This window comes from Lissotriton vulgaris, chromosome 2_1, assembly GCF_964263255.1.
Source record: "Lissotriton vulgaris chromosome 2_1, aLisVul1.2, whole genome shotgun sequence".
Lineage (NCBI taxonomy): Eukaryota > Metazoa > Chordata > Amphibia > Caudata > Salamandridae > Lissotriton > Lissotriton vulgaris.
In genome coordinates this window covers 1,070,899,255-1,070,913,869 of record NC_141687.1, presented here as the reverse complement: position 1 = coordinate 1,070,913,869, position 14,615 = coordinate 1,070,899,255, and the positions used below count along the sequence as shown (strand labels likewise).

General features: G+C 43.8%; 1 protein-coding gene across 2 annotated transcripts in view; it reads right to left on the bottom strand.

Annotated features, from left to right (window-relative positions):
• Positions 1-14,615, bottom strand: part of MCAM (melanoma cell adhesion molecule) — a 281,496-nt gene that overhangs the window by 152,322 nt on the left and 114,559 nt on the right. The window lies entirely within an intron of this gene.

Genomic DNA, 14,615 nt, shown 5'->3' with positions numbered 1-14,615 from the left:
GTGGTTGTGGTTGTGTGTGTGATTGTGTGTATGGTTGTGTGTGGTGTGGCTGTGTGTGGTGTGGCTGTGTGTGTGTGTGTGGTTGTGTGTGTGGTTGTGTGTGTTGTGTTTGTGGTTGTGTGTGTGTGTGTGGTTGTGTGATTGTGTGTGGTTGTGTGTGTGCTTGTGGTTGTGTGTGGTTGTGCATGTGGTTGTGCGTGTGGTTGTGTGTATGTGTGGTTGTGTGTGTGGTTTTGTGTGTGTGTGGTTTTGTGTGTGTGTGGCTGTGTGTGTGTGGTTGTGTGTGTGGTTTTGTGTGTGTGTGGTTGTGTGTGTGTGTTTAGTTGTGTGTGGTTGTGTGTTCTCCTCAATGACATATTTCCCTAAAGAAGCACCAGGAGTGGGTGCTGCCGCTTACCAGCACACACAACCCTCTCAAAGGACAGTCTGGGCTAGGCGGATGCCTCCAGGAGAGAGACCATATTTGTGTCTAAAAAAGTCAAGTCTTAAAATACGCAGAAAAAAATGTAGAACTTGTACCACTAAATGTACTCCCACTGTGCCTGATCGCTATATGCCTACATAATTAAATGTGTGCAGTACATTCCTTTACAAATCACTTGTGAGATGCGCTCCTCCAATTGGTTTAATTGAAGCTGACCTGTCCTCTGGCCCCTTTAGATTGAGGTCACTTTCAAGTCAGCCCCAGATGTTCAACAGCAGAAAGATGGCGGGAGTGTGTTGAAGCGAACTGAAGGTTGTCATCCATTACGACCTGCAGAACTGACAATGGGGTAATAGAACACCGGGAAAGGGGTGGCGGGGGGAGCGCGCTCCGCCGAATCACCATGTCCCTAGGTAGTAGAGCGACACAAAATATCAGCCTAGTAGGGCCTAATAGGAACGAGGGTCTCACAATGGGAATAAAATTCCCATGATTGTAAAGATATGTTTGAAAAGTAAAGCAAAAAGTTTTCCCTATGGGGGATATTATTTCCTGCTCCTAAATCAGGACTCAAACTGTCAAACACAATTCATACCATTCATATTTGTGGAACGGGAGAACACTTACCAGAAAGGAAAAACACCCAGTCTAATTGTACTTAAAAAGTATACAATTTATTCTAAAATATACAAAGATGTCAATGAGTCATAAATTAAAAACATAAAAAACACAATGAAATACACAATTAAAAACCACCTAATGTGGGCGTGGAGAAGTTAATCAAAAGAGACACTTATATCTGTCTTTGATCTATCATTTCGGGCCCTCATTTGTCAACAACAAGGGGAATAATATTCCTTTGGGTCAATTAGATTGTTGGCAATGCCGAATATGACTTGGAAGTTGGCGTCGACGCGTTTCGGAAGCTTAAAAAATGATAATGGCTTCCTTCCTCAGGACAGTTTGTATATGTATTCTCCACAAGTTGATATCAAACCTAATGCATAAATAAAATATAATACAACTATTAGAACCTAACATCATAGTTGTTGGTTTTACATTTTTTCCTTTTACATTTTCATATTTTCCCTATTTTAAACAGCACTGTATTAGCTTCAATCCTAAAATTTATGCTCTGTTTTTCAAACCATGATAGATGATGGTACAAGGACAGTTTATAACCCCTGACAGTTTGTTAATAATATTCAAACCTCTACCCATATTTAGTGTTCTGCTGTATTGTTCATGATTCGGTCTTAAAAACAAAAACATTTCATTTTTAATCCCAGGACCGATGATAGGTAAAACAATCTCTACAGTTATGAACCAAGTTTCAGTCATGATAATAACAATCAAAGGAGAGCCTGTTTATAATCACAAGAAATCTATGTGCCCGAGTCAGTCAAAGGCTGTAAAGATATTTTGCCTAAAAAGTCAGCAGTGGCGGAAATCGTAATGCATTTCCTTAAAAATGATGTCCTTTAGCCACCTCCACTATAGACAGAGGAAGTGGAATGATGCGAGTCCTATGCCACAGCGTTTACCACATAATTATGGATTTCACACATTCATAATCTGCTGCATAATTTGCAGACTTTACCAAAACATTGTTTCTAGCTCAGACGGATCAAAAGTTACTAAAAATGCAGCGCCGTGTTCCAGCACAGTGGGATGCAAGGCCCTTGCCAAAGTGGACTGGTCACCTTTCAATTGCCTATGTTGTATTTGACTATTAATACTGTTACTGATGAGGTGGAACCCTTGCCCAGACAGTTTTAACATGTATAAAAAAAGACAAAATAATGCAGTAATGCTGTTACAAAATGCACTGCTTTACAATGCATAATTTGTCCTTTCTTGCTGAATAATGTAATTAACCCTAATGCAAAATGTGATACTCCCCTGCTGCATAATTCCAGTGGCTCTGCCTACTAGACTGTATTGTATAGCGACAGCATTCATGCATGTGATTTATGCATCAATAAAATGCATCCAGTCTGCAACGAAAACAAGAGATTGAGAGTGTGTGTTTTTTCATTTTGTACTTGGCCCTGTACACCTGTGCTTATGCACAGTTTTGCACCAGAGCATTTGAAAAATGGTGCTTCTGCGAATCCCATAATTTGCACGGCCCATTTACGTCACAAGCAAATTGACCACTGGCAAGAATGAGCAATTATGTCCAGGCTTAAGCATAACGTTCACATGGGATGTATTACTGAAATTCACCTGAATGTTTGCGAATTGACCTCAAATTATTTTTTCTTGTAAAGCAAAAGTGATTTAAAGGAAATTCTATATACTAGCAATCAGCACTGAGATCTTTTACGAGGAGAAAGGTTAAACGTCCATTTTTATTGCAATCATGCTGAGTTTATTTTTTTCTTTTGAGAAATCTGGATGGATTAGATTTAAAGCACACCTGCCAACTGGTCCCGAGCCATGCGTGACACCTGGAGTCACTTCTGGACTGTACCTCTGTGTGGTGTAAATTCGCACTCGCGGCGGATTACAAATGTTGGTATATGTGAAGGCACATCAAGTGATGTTGGAAGCACACTGAGCTGGTCAAAGAAGTGCCTGACAAATGTATATTCCGGCTCTGCATACCAAGCATATACAATTAAATATATATAAATATATATATATATATATATATATATATATTGCAGATTTATATAGCGCAACTCAAATCAAAAGTATTGGAGCGGTTTACATGAGCACCAGTTACTTTACACAAGGACACATTATTTTTTGGTAAACACAGGGAGATTAACTGATTTGCCCAGAATCCTAGCATGTGAAGCCGATGCCGAGACTCGAACCCGGTTCCCCAGCTCCAAAGTTGTCAGCTCTAGCCGAACAGGACACAAATAAGGAACAGTCTCAAAAGTATAACAAGAATGTTGAAAGCACATGTTGGAGGCTGCTAATAGTATGGAGATGTGGGGGGCATGGGTGGGTTAAAGCAGTCCACCCACCGTCACCTGCAGCCCAGCCCACCTGGAGAGTGCCATAGAGGCAGAATGGTGAGTCCGCCACTGAGGTGTGGAGTGAGAGGGCTGTTTAAATGGGTTAAGTTGGGAGTTGCATTAATTAATCTGCTTCTAAGGACCCTGCAATACTGTCACTTTCACGGAGTAAGTGCTTTAATGTAGTGTGCGTCACCTCCCTACAAACGGTGTGAGAGACGAGTGATTAACGCGTGAGTCGGTAGTGCAGTATTTCTGGGAATGCACTGCCAGATTCCACAAAGGGTTGAGGCTAATGTGGAGAGCAGGAAGTACAATTGCGGAAATGGTGGTAGAGAGTGCAAACCGGTGTTAGAGGTCGTAAGTGAGAGGTGGGAAAGTTAAACAAAGAAAGAAAAAGTAGCTAAAAAGAAAAAGCATTGCAAATCTACTTCATTCATCTGTGCTATGTTCCATTCACCCTAGCAACCCAGAACGACTAAAAAAAACTAGGCGAGGGATGAGGGAAGGTGTCCAAACATTTGCAGATGTCTGTAGGTCTCGGTTTTGCCACGGAAAGCGAGACCTGGTGACCTGGGGTGGAAAGTGGGGAGGAGTTGAAAGGGAGGTGCTGACATTGAGATGGGGCTGAGTGCAGGGTGGGGGCTATGCTGTGCAGTATTTGGAGGAGTGTGTGGGGTGAGAGAGATTGTTTGTAGTGTTGAAGAACAGGGATACAGTAGGCATGGTTTTAATGAAAGGTAAAATGATGCGATGTATAGTATGACCAGAAACACCTAAATGGTGCTTTTATAAGTCCTATCTCAATAGTGCAGGATGTGGAACGTGACAGAGGGCTGTATCATGCCATAGGTCATAATCACAGCAAATGTATGAGACCTGATTATATTTTTATGAAGCTTACATGAGGCACGGTGTCCTATTGGAAACTACCACAATGAACAGCTGGGAATGAGCAGAGCTTCGGGAGTTTGTGAACTTCGGCGCCCTAGAGGCAGAGAAACGCATGCTACAGCCGCCACCTCTGCAGTCCCTCATGAGAGTAGGAAGCATCGGTGGTAGTCCCCGCCTCGCAGTGCTGCCATAAATTGATACTAAGAAGGGCAAATAAAGTCATGCAGCCGCCATTGCCTGTTATTCACATGTAAAACTAGCATTGGCCGCGGGCCGTGAGAGAGACAGCTGCGCGGCCGTGAAAGTGAAAGCGTGGCCGCGAGACACGTTCTGTGGAGGGGGAGGGGCGAGCAATAAAAAGGCAGATGGCGGCTGTGAATGCGCGCGTTCAGAGATAATAAAACAAGAGCTTAAGAGAAATGACAAGACCAGATTTACTTCGTGATGAGGTGTAATTAAAATTATACATGACTTCTGGATTTGCTCAACTGTGAAAAATCGGACTTCGCATATAGCCATGCGGGTGAGGAACGAAGACGACAAACTGAAGCGCAGCGTCCCTTAAATGGGCACCGTACTGTTCAAATAAAACTCGTGTGGCCATGTCGCGGCGGGGGAGGGGCGGAGGAGCGAGAGGAAAGACAGATGGTGCATGGCGCGGGATCGATTAAAGCTGATGAGAAGGGAGCAAAGGAGCCAGATGGCAGCTGGGGGAGCGGCTTCCTTTGAAGTCTGATGCCAAGGCATGGTGTGGGATGTGGCTGGTGATGTGCACGCGCCTGGCTCACATGAACTGTACCAGATCGGCAGCAGTTTGGGTAGACTTGACAGCCTTACTATATAATCTCGACAAACAAGCATTGCTAAAGCAATGCTGTAGGTCGAGACATGAAAATGGACCCACAATACCCCTCTGCAGAACTGCAACAAAGTATTTCACCACAAAATCAGGACACGCGTAGAAGCAGTGCATAAGAAAAATGAAACAAATATATCAAGTTGTATGGCTTGAGCCAATTCTACATCAACATGGATTAGTCCATCTGCTAGTGGTATATCAGGACAAATATGTAATTATGTAAAGGTATATCACAACCCAGAATCTTTATTCGATCCTTATGTGATCATGAAAGAAATCATAAAGCCGATAGTATAAAACATGTAAATGCATTACGGGTTTAAAATACATATAAATAACTGATGCCCTCTGCCGTACGGCACGCTGAATAAAAGTTGCAGTTAAAAAGCAAATCCTCACCATTGACAGCGACTGCAGAAATGCTAGAGCAGCCCTACAATATTTGCTATTGTCCTGTTTTAGAAGAGGTAAAATGTACAGCTCTCTTCATGGTTAATAAAACTTACAAAATAACATACAGCGCAACGTGCATTGTACAGATCTGCCATCACATGAACATGGCAGTTAATTAGCAATTATAGGTATATCAAAACAATAACCTTTCAGGCTTAGTGTGTAACTCGGCATGGAGGGCACTGTGCTAATCCTATGCTTAAAAGCTTTGCTAGAAAAACAGACATTTGAGGTGAGCAGATTGAGTGTCGCTGGTGTTGTAGGGTGCTCTACCCAGGAGTTGCTTTCCACCTAAACTTGGGAACTACCCAGTTTTCTGCTTCTTTTTTGCATACATACATATATATGTACACACACACACACACTCACATTGTTAGATGCCTCCATACAACCACTGTCAAGCACCCTCAAACATCAGACTCAAAGGCATACAAACAGAAACTGGAGCATGCCGTCACACATGCAACATTGCACAGCGACACACGCAGCAAGAGACACACACACTCTGCACCAGACACCCTGCACCCTCAGATGACCAGATAGCTACAGTAAGATGCCCCTTTTAGATAACCACACACCAACCAGACTGATGCATTCACACATCAGAAAAAAAAAACCACCATACACTCACACAAACTCTATAGGACACCCACCATAAAATGCCCAAACACCAACATACTTTTTCCAGACATTAGTCTTATGGAATGTCCTGTGCATTAACTTCCTGAGACCCCTATGCCCATTATTTTCTTGTACTTGCTCCTTTCTTCTTTCAACTCCTGTGACAAGACCTAGAGTGAATCTTCTTGTTAGTATTTTTCACATCTTCCTGATCTGCCATGTATGCCTAAAGCGACACCATCCATCATCAATTGCCAACACAACACAATCAGACAGCAACATACCCACCTTCAAACACCTGTACAGACACCGTTAGATACTCACGCACAGTAATCACACACCCGCATTAACCATTTAATTCCCACTTCTCATGAGAGGCGCACGACGAGCATACTGAGGCTTTCATATCGAGCTACAAAACCATTGCCTCTAGAATATCAACTACCACTAAATCATGTACATATGCATAGGTATAGATTTATTATTTTTAATTCCACATTTATGCACCCTGATAATATGCCTAGGCAGAAGTGGAGAATATATGTGGACATTGAAAAAAAACAAGCACAACCAAGACAAAGTGTACCATGAAAAGCTGTACAAAGCGATAAAGCTGCCATGACTATAGCAGTACACTTCAGTGTAGCACTCACAAAAGAGAGAATCAAATACCGACCAGGCTACTCTCTACGAAATGGCAGCACACTCCGCAGAGAGGGCACTTGCTAGCGTAAGCGGACATCAAGGCAGCACGTACAACCAAAAAACAAGCATTTACAATGCAATGGTCTCGGCATCATTAAAGGTAGAGCTATTGGCATTGCTCATGACATTTCTTTTTTTTTTTTTAAATCATCAATGGCATTGTCATTTACATTGCCAATAGCTTAATAGTTAAACAAATGGCATTGTCATTTACAATGCCAATAGCTACACCCTACACAGAGCCACCCTCACACAGACACATTCAACAGCACTCTGCACTCTACAGCACACAGCACTCTACAGCTCACAGCACTCTACAGCTCGCAGCACTCTACAGCTCGCAGCACTCTACAGCTCGCAGCACTCTACAGCTCGCAGCACTCTACAGCACGCAGCACTCTACAGCACGCAGCACTCTACAGCACGCAGCACTCTACAGCACACAGCACTCTACAGCACACAGCACTCTACAGCACACAACACTCTGCGCTCGACAGCACACAGCACTCTGCGCTCGACAGCACAAAGCACTCTACAGCACACAGCACTCGACCGCACAAAGAACTCTACAGCACACAGCACTCTACAGCACACAGCACTCTACAGCACACAGCACTCTGCACTCAAAATTACACAGCACTCTGCACTCTACAGCATACAGCACTCTACAGCACACAGCACTCTACAGCACACAGCACTCTACAGCACACAACAACACTCTGCACTCTACAGCACTCTACAGCACAGCACTCTACAGCATACAGCACTCTACAGCACACAGCACTCTACAGCACACAGCACTCTACAGTGTGTGTGTGGTGTGTGGTGTATGTGTGTGTGGTGTGTGTGTGTGTGGTCTAATGTGTGTGGTGTTATGTATGTGTGTGGTGGACTTAGTTTGAGTGTTCGTTTCCTGCACACTCACACACTGCCCCTACACATTCACACACTGCTCACCCTGCACACTCACACTGTTCACCCTGCACACTCACACACTGCAGTCACTGTCACTCTGCAGTCACTGTCACTCTACAGTCACTGTCACTCTGCAGTCAATCTGCACTCACTGTCACTCTGCACTCACTGTCACTCTGCACTCACTTTGCATTCACTCTGCACTCACTGTCACTCTTGCACTCACTGTCACTCTCGCACTCACTGTCACTCTCGCACTCACTCTGCAGTCACTGTCACTCTCACTCTACACTCGCACTCACTGCCGCTCTCGCACTCACTCTGCACTCACTGTCACTCAGCACTCACTGTCACTCTTGCACTCACTGCACTCACTGTCACTCTCGCCAAGTGCCAGGAAACAATATGCCAACAGACATGAAGGCCTCAATGCGCCTTTACACGTCATTGAAAGCATGCATTTTGTGGGCTGTTTGTGAGGCTGCCTTTAAACACGTGGCAGGAAAGTCAACAACTGTCCATATGGGGTTAGTGAATAGGGGACTCTCTGCCACAGGTATCACACAAAATCCACGGTATTTCCTCATCTTTTTATTTTATTTTTAATTTATTTTACGCAACCAGTGATGCTTCTCTGTATCCCAAAATGTACGAAACTTCAAATATTCGTTGCAATAAAAATATAATTTACATATCTTCTCCATAGACAATACATGTGATTTAATTTCACTGTCATTATACGTCAGCACGCTATTTATCAGCAAAATGATTGTCTACATGTATGTTTCATAATTATTTTGTATGTATTTGTATTTTAATGCCCCTTGTACGCCCAGCGGCATTTCTGCTGCAGGCACGCTCCATTAAGCTAAAACATTTGACCTCTGATCTTTAAGCACACTCCCCTTCACCCACCACACCACTATAATGACTGTTACTATTAACACCACTACCACTGCTAGGAGATAATGCTATTATTTTCATGTTTCCATCACCGCTGTTTGAAAGATCTTCATTATTATTGTAATTTTTAATGAAAATAATTCTCATTTTGCTAGTTATTTTTGAAATAATGTAGACGGTTGTGCGTTGGAGCTTTGGTGGGCGTGTGTTTGCACATCTGGACTGGCAACAACGAGGAAGAACAGCCTAATCTGAGTTCATCTTTAAAACGTGCTTCTGAAAGACGGATTGGGCTTGGGCAGGGTCGGTCGCATGTCAGGAATGTATTGGACACGAGCTGCCCTATAGAATCATACACCATTAATATCCAGATACTACCTACTTAAGGTAGAGCAGCCTACACACTGAGTGAGGAATCTAGACGTCTATTCTTGAAGTTCAAAAAAGGAAAGCAACAAGGAAGCAGCTCACAAGGGCAAGCAAATTACCATAATGGAGCGAATATTCAGGGTGGAGGCTCTACATTTTCAGGGTGGAGGCTCTACATTTTTAGGGTGGAAGCTCTACATTTAACAGTCACCTGATCAGGAATTAAAATCTTTATAGCCGACTGAGAAATCGTATTCAATATTTACACAGGAAATAAACTCGGAGTATGCTAGCTTCAATGCCAATTACCTTGGTTCTAGCAGATGAGCAATGGCTTTAAGAAAACGGAAAGGATGGCACTGAAAAGTGTGACGCTGTGGACACGTGTGCAGGCTGATGCAAGAACATTAATCTTTCAACAAAGCAGCTTACACCGAATACCACAAACGTGGTCTGCCAGCTCCCGGCGGCGGCGCTCTCCCAGGCGGCGGCTCCAGCGGCGGGGTCCTCTCCTCCTCTCGGGGACTCCTGCTCCCCGCTGGACCACCGGGGCTCCCAGCAGCTCACGGGAGCCCCGGGCAGCATCCGGCCATCTTCTCTGCCGGCTCCTCTCCTCAGGCGGCGCCTCGCAATCTCCTCGGGCCGGCAGCCAATCCCAGCGCGGCCCGGGGAGTGACGTCACTAGGGAATCCCGGGCCGGCAGCCAATGAGAGCGCGGCCCGGGAAATGAGTTCACGGGGTGTCCCACAGTCCCGCCCCCGGCCGGCCTGACTTCCTGGTCGCGGCCGGGCGGCAGCGGGACAATTTCGCGCACTTTGCGGGGCAAATGCCGGGTGGGCACCGGCTTCAATTAAACTGTAAAGCGAGGTGGCCACTCGCTCGGGAGCCACAACCACTGTAACAATGCCGCTATCTGCCGCCATTGACCTCGGGGAGGCAGGATGAGACGACCGAAGTCGGGAAGTGAGCTGCAAAATGGCGGATAAAAGCTCCAATTTTTTTTCGGATTTGGGGGCGTGTTCTTGCTGTTCTAGGAGGCGTGGAAAAAAGTGGAAAGAACAGCAAGGAACACACCCCCAAATCCGAAAAAGACGGAGCCTATTCTGAGAGACAGCTCTCTCCTCCAATGGCTGGCCTCCATTTAGGAAGCCAGCCAATGGAGAAAGAGCAAAAAGAGGGAGGGATAAATGCAGCACTCTAAGAATCATTAAATCTCCGACTTCCGGTTTCTGCCTTACGGCAGAACCGATAGTCCTCGACCTAAAGAATGGTAAACAGTGCTCCAAATGAGCAGCTAAATCATGCTTGCTATCTCTAGAACTGTTAGCAAGTCATGGGCCCATTGGCTAGCTGCAAACTATCTAAAGGCTGTCTGAAAATAGACTGACTGATACCTGGGGAACAGGGGCCACGCTCTTGGTGTAAGCTGTGGCTCAGCTCCCATGAGAGAAATCGAATACCTAAAAAGCCAGAGCAGAGATCTGTAAAGAATTCTGGACTTACAAGGCTGTGGAATTCCAATGATACCGAGGACAAATTTGTGTCCAGGGCAAGTTTTCATGTTTGTTTTGTTTTCTGGGCCAGTAAGTCCAGTCCCTTTCTGCACAACCCTGTCGCTGCCAGTTTGCCGTTTCCTAGTGTGTTTCTATGAGGGAGGTTTGTTTTTTGTATACATATGCATTAGTTAAAAAAAATTATATTTTATTCATTGATGCTAACTCTTTGTTATCAGGGTGGGAACTCCAATGAAATCAAGTGAGCTCTACCTGCATTACTAATAATTGTTCTAGTATAAAAACATTTGGGCGTGCAACAATTTGAGGTAATTTATAAAAGTTCTAATGCTCCCCGATTTATACAAATACATGCACAAGCATGAAAGCAAAATTAGTGAGGATTCCCTTTAGTAAAAAACCGCACACAAAAATTGCAACTTGGAGAAAAAACGTTTTGTTAAAACCATTGTGCACCTTTAAATAACGATCTGGCATATGCATCAATGTAGGCTTTTGTGATTCCTAAATAGTGATTTTTGAGGAATCGCAAAAGCCTATGCATGTAGGAATCGCTATAAAAGTAGAGATTCCTAAACATTCCTTAATTGCTACACGCAAATTGCTAGTCGCAATTAAGGAATGCTCAGGCAGATGCATCAAAGAAAATACCGGGAGCAAACGGGCAGATTCTCAGAATCTGTCCGTTTGCTCCCGGTATTTTTGCATTTGGAATGCATCATCCCAAATGCAGAAATCGCAATTTAAGGAATCTCTAAATAGCGATTCCTTAAATTGCTCTTGCATTTAAGGAATCCCAAAATGAGATTCCTTAAATGCAATGCATGAAACCCAAAAAAATAGCGATTTCGCTAATAGGGGGAGCAAATTACCATGATGTTGAACTTCGTGGTAATTTGCTAAAACTTTGAAAAATTCACTTTTGTGCATTTTTCAAAGTTACATGTTGCGCACACACATGCCCTTAGGGCATGTGTGTGTGTAACATTTGAGCACAGGTCCATTTCAGGGGTGCAACAGGGTGTCCTTTGGACACCCTTGAAATAGCCGAACATTAGCGATTCGGTAATAGCTAAATGCTATTAAGGAATGGCTTTCCCATTCATTCCTATGGGCCTAAATCGCTAATAAGGAATCTGTAGGAATCGCTAATAACATTGCGATTCCTACATGCATCCCGTTTTGCAAGTCTTTAATAGCGATTCCTTAAAATTCGCTATTAAGGACTCGCAAAACATAACTTTGATGCATCTGCCAGGCTGTCCCTTTCATTCCTATGGACCTACAGGCCCATAGGAATGAATCGGAGATTGCATGAGCAATTTGCGAATACCAGTAGGTACTCGCAAATTGCTCATGCAATTTCAAGGGTGCAAGGGTGTCAACATGACACCCTGTTGCACCCCTGAAATTGATCTCTGCACATATGTTGCACACACACATGCCCTAAGGGAATGTGTGTGCGCAACATGAAACTTTGAAAAATGCACAAAAGTGCATTTTTCAAAGTTTCTGCAAATTACCATGAAGTTCAACTTCATGGTAATTTGCTACTCCTATTAGCGAAATCGCTAATTTTTTAACTTTCATGCATTGCATTTAAGGAATCTCAATTTGGGATTCCTTAAATGCAATTGCAATTTAAGGAATCGCAATTTAGAGATTCCTTAAATTGTGATTTTTGCATTTGGGATGATGCATCCCAAATGCAAAAATACCGGTGGCAAAGGGGCAGATTCTGAGAATCTGCCCGTTTGCGACCGTTTTTTGGTTTGATGCATATGCCTGAATGTCTTTTATGCATCATTTAGTAAAATGTGTCTGAAGCATACCAAAATATTTTTTTTAGGTTTAATGCTGGGGAATACCTTGAAGGGCAACGTTATGAGCATCATGTAAATAAATTAGGGCCCCAAAAAATGCAACCACAAAAATGCAATCATAGTAGGTCCATATGCTGGCACTGGTGGAGATTTACAACGTTCAGGAACTCACAAGTGTTTACAGATGTAGGCCTGGAAACCATGTTCCTATCAAACATTTATGAATTCCCCTTTTGCATGAGCAAAAATACATATATATATATTAGCTCATGCAAAAATAGGAACCAGGAGAAGTGCAAAAAACACAAATCTTCTGTGTATCTGAACGAATCTCATGATTACCTAGATTTTTGCCCCAAAAGGTCTCTAGAGGTAAGCAGAGAATTGATTTTTAGTAAGTGCCCAAACAAAGTTTGAAAGCAGCTGTTTTAAGGACATGTACTTTGTCTAAAATACGTTTTGTTTTTTTACTTACAGCCTTGGCTCCAATAACACTACTAAAGGTAAACGGGTCTGGTGCGCCGTGTTTTCCACAACTTTTAGTGAGGATTCAGTGGTCATCAGGCCTCAGCCTTTCAGAAGACAGACTGTTCAACTGCTGGGTCTGCACTGTTTCTCCAAGCCGCACACAGCACAGCACTCTTTGCCCTGGGAACCCCCTCCCTCTCGCAGACTTAGGGCACTTCGTCAACAGCAATGGAGATGTTATTGGGCAGTCCTGTCCCGCTCCTTCAGCAGGCCTTTCTCTCTCTCCTTTTCAGCAAGTGCTCCAACCCAGGTCTATTATATCCTCCCTGTGGACAGTCAAGAGACCAGTCTTGAGAACTATGAATACTTTATAGAAACAACTTTAAAATAAAAATATGCAATGTATGTACTTTGCATTGCATATTTTACATTAGTAAAGACTTTGAATTTGTTAACATTTGTAAACTCTCTTTGCAATTTTATATTAGAATAGGAATTTACTAAGTATTGGCACAGCCAAAAGGCCTCGGCTCTAAAAGGCTGAGCTATTGGGTTTTCCAATGCTTGTAAAGTATATATGAGCTGAATTGCTTTTAGGGGTCTGTGTCAGTTCTGGTTGTGGGGAGTGTTCATAATACGGCGCAACTGACAGTTCTGTATTGAGGCTGAAGGCGATGTGAGCTAGTGGGCCCTAAGAGTCTTCATATTACATACTTGTTTAATTATTGGCCTCTCTCCAGTATTCACATTGTAGTAGTCACCTGTGTACCATTTGTGTATGGATGCAATAGCAGAAAACTCACAAAGTGGCAGCTAAAATCTGGTTAAGCAGCATGCTGTGTAAATCACAGGATGGTAGTTCACATGTTTTAAGTCCTGTCCTTAATCACTTATGCAATGCCCACTTTAGAGACTGCAACCCCACCGCATAGGCTTTTGCCTACGCACAGCTAAAAGCTGTCTCATAGGCAAGACCTAAAATTGTGATATTGTAAAACTGTGGAGTCCTTGGAATCAGATCTAAAACTTGCATAGCAAAAAGAAAGAGGGATCGCTTTGCTAATCTGTGGCACTCTTCAGCATCTCCTGCAGGGCTCGAGCACAGCTGGTGATACACGTCAGAGGGGGAAAACATGCACTTCATTGAAAGGAAGCCATGGGCCTGACCTCCTCTACTGTGGCACTTCTGGTCATGAGTTTAGGTCCTGGGTTTGTTGCTGGCACTGCACCCCTTTAGAAGTGGAGCTGCAGTATTTGTTCTCTGGCGAAGTTGACCCAAAAGTTGTGTAGGTCATTTGCTTCCTGGTGAAACAGGACTAAATATCCTCAGCTTCCATGGGAGTCAAGCTCAGAGGGAGAAACCACAGGTGGCAGTCAACAATGTAAAGGGGGGGTTACTCAATGTAGAGTGCAGGGGGCAGAATCAAAGAGGACAAGGGTGAGAGAAAGCAACAGGAGGGTAGAACAAGCATTTGTAATACAATAGGACTCGCATTTACCAGAGACCTATTGCATTGCAAACAGGACTCAGTGCGGGCTGGCGGGGGACAAGGGGGAGAGAATGCACTAAGAACGGGTGGGGGAGAGAAGGCACGGACAGCAGGAGGTGGGGGAGAGAATTCACGAAAAAAAAGTGCTCATGCAACACTCAAAGTAAAGGGGCCAATAGCCATGGAAGGATGCAAATGACGACGT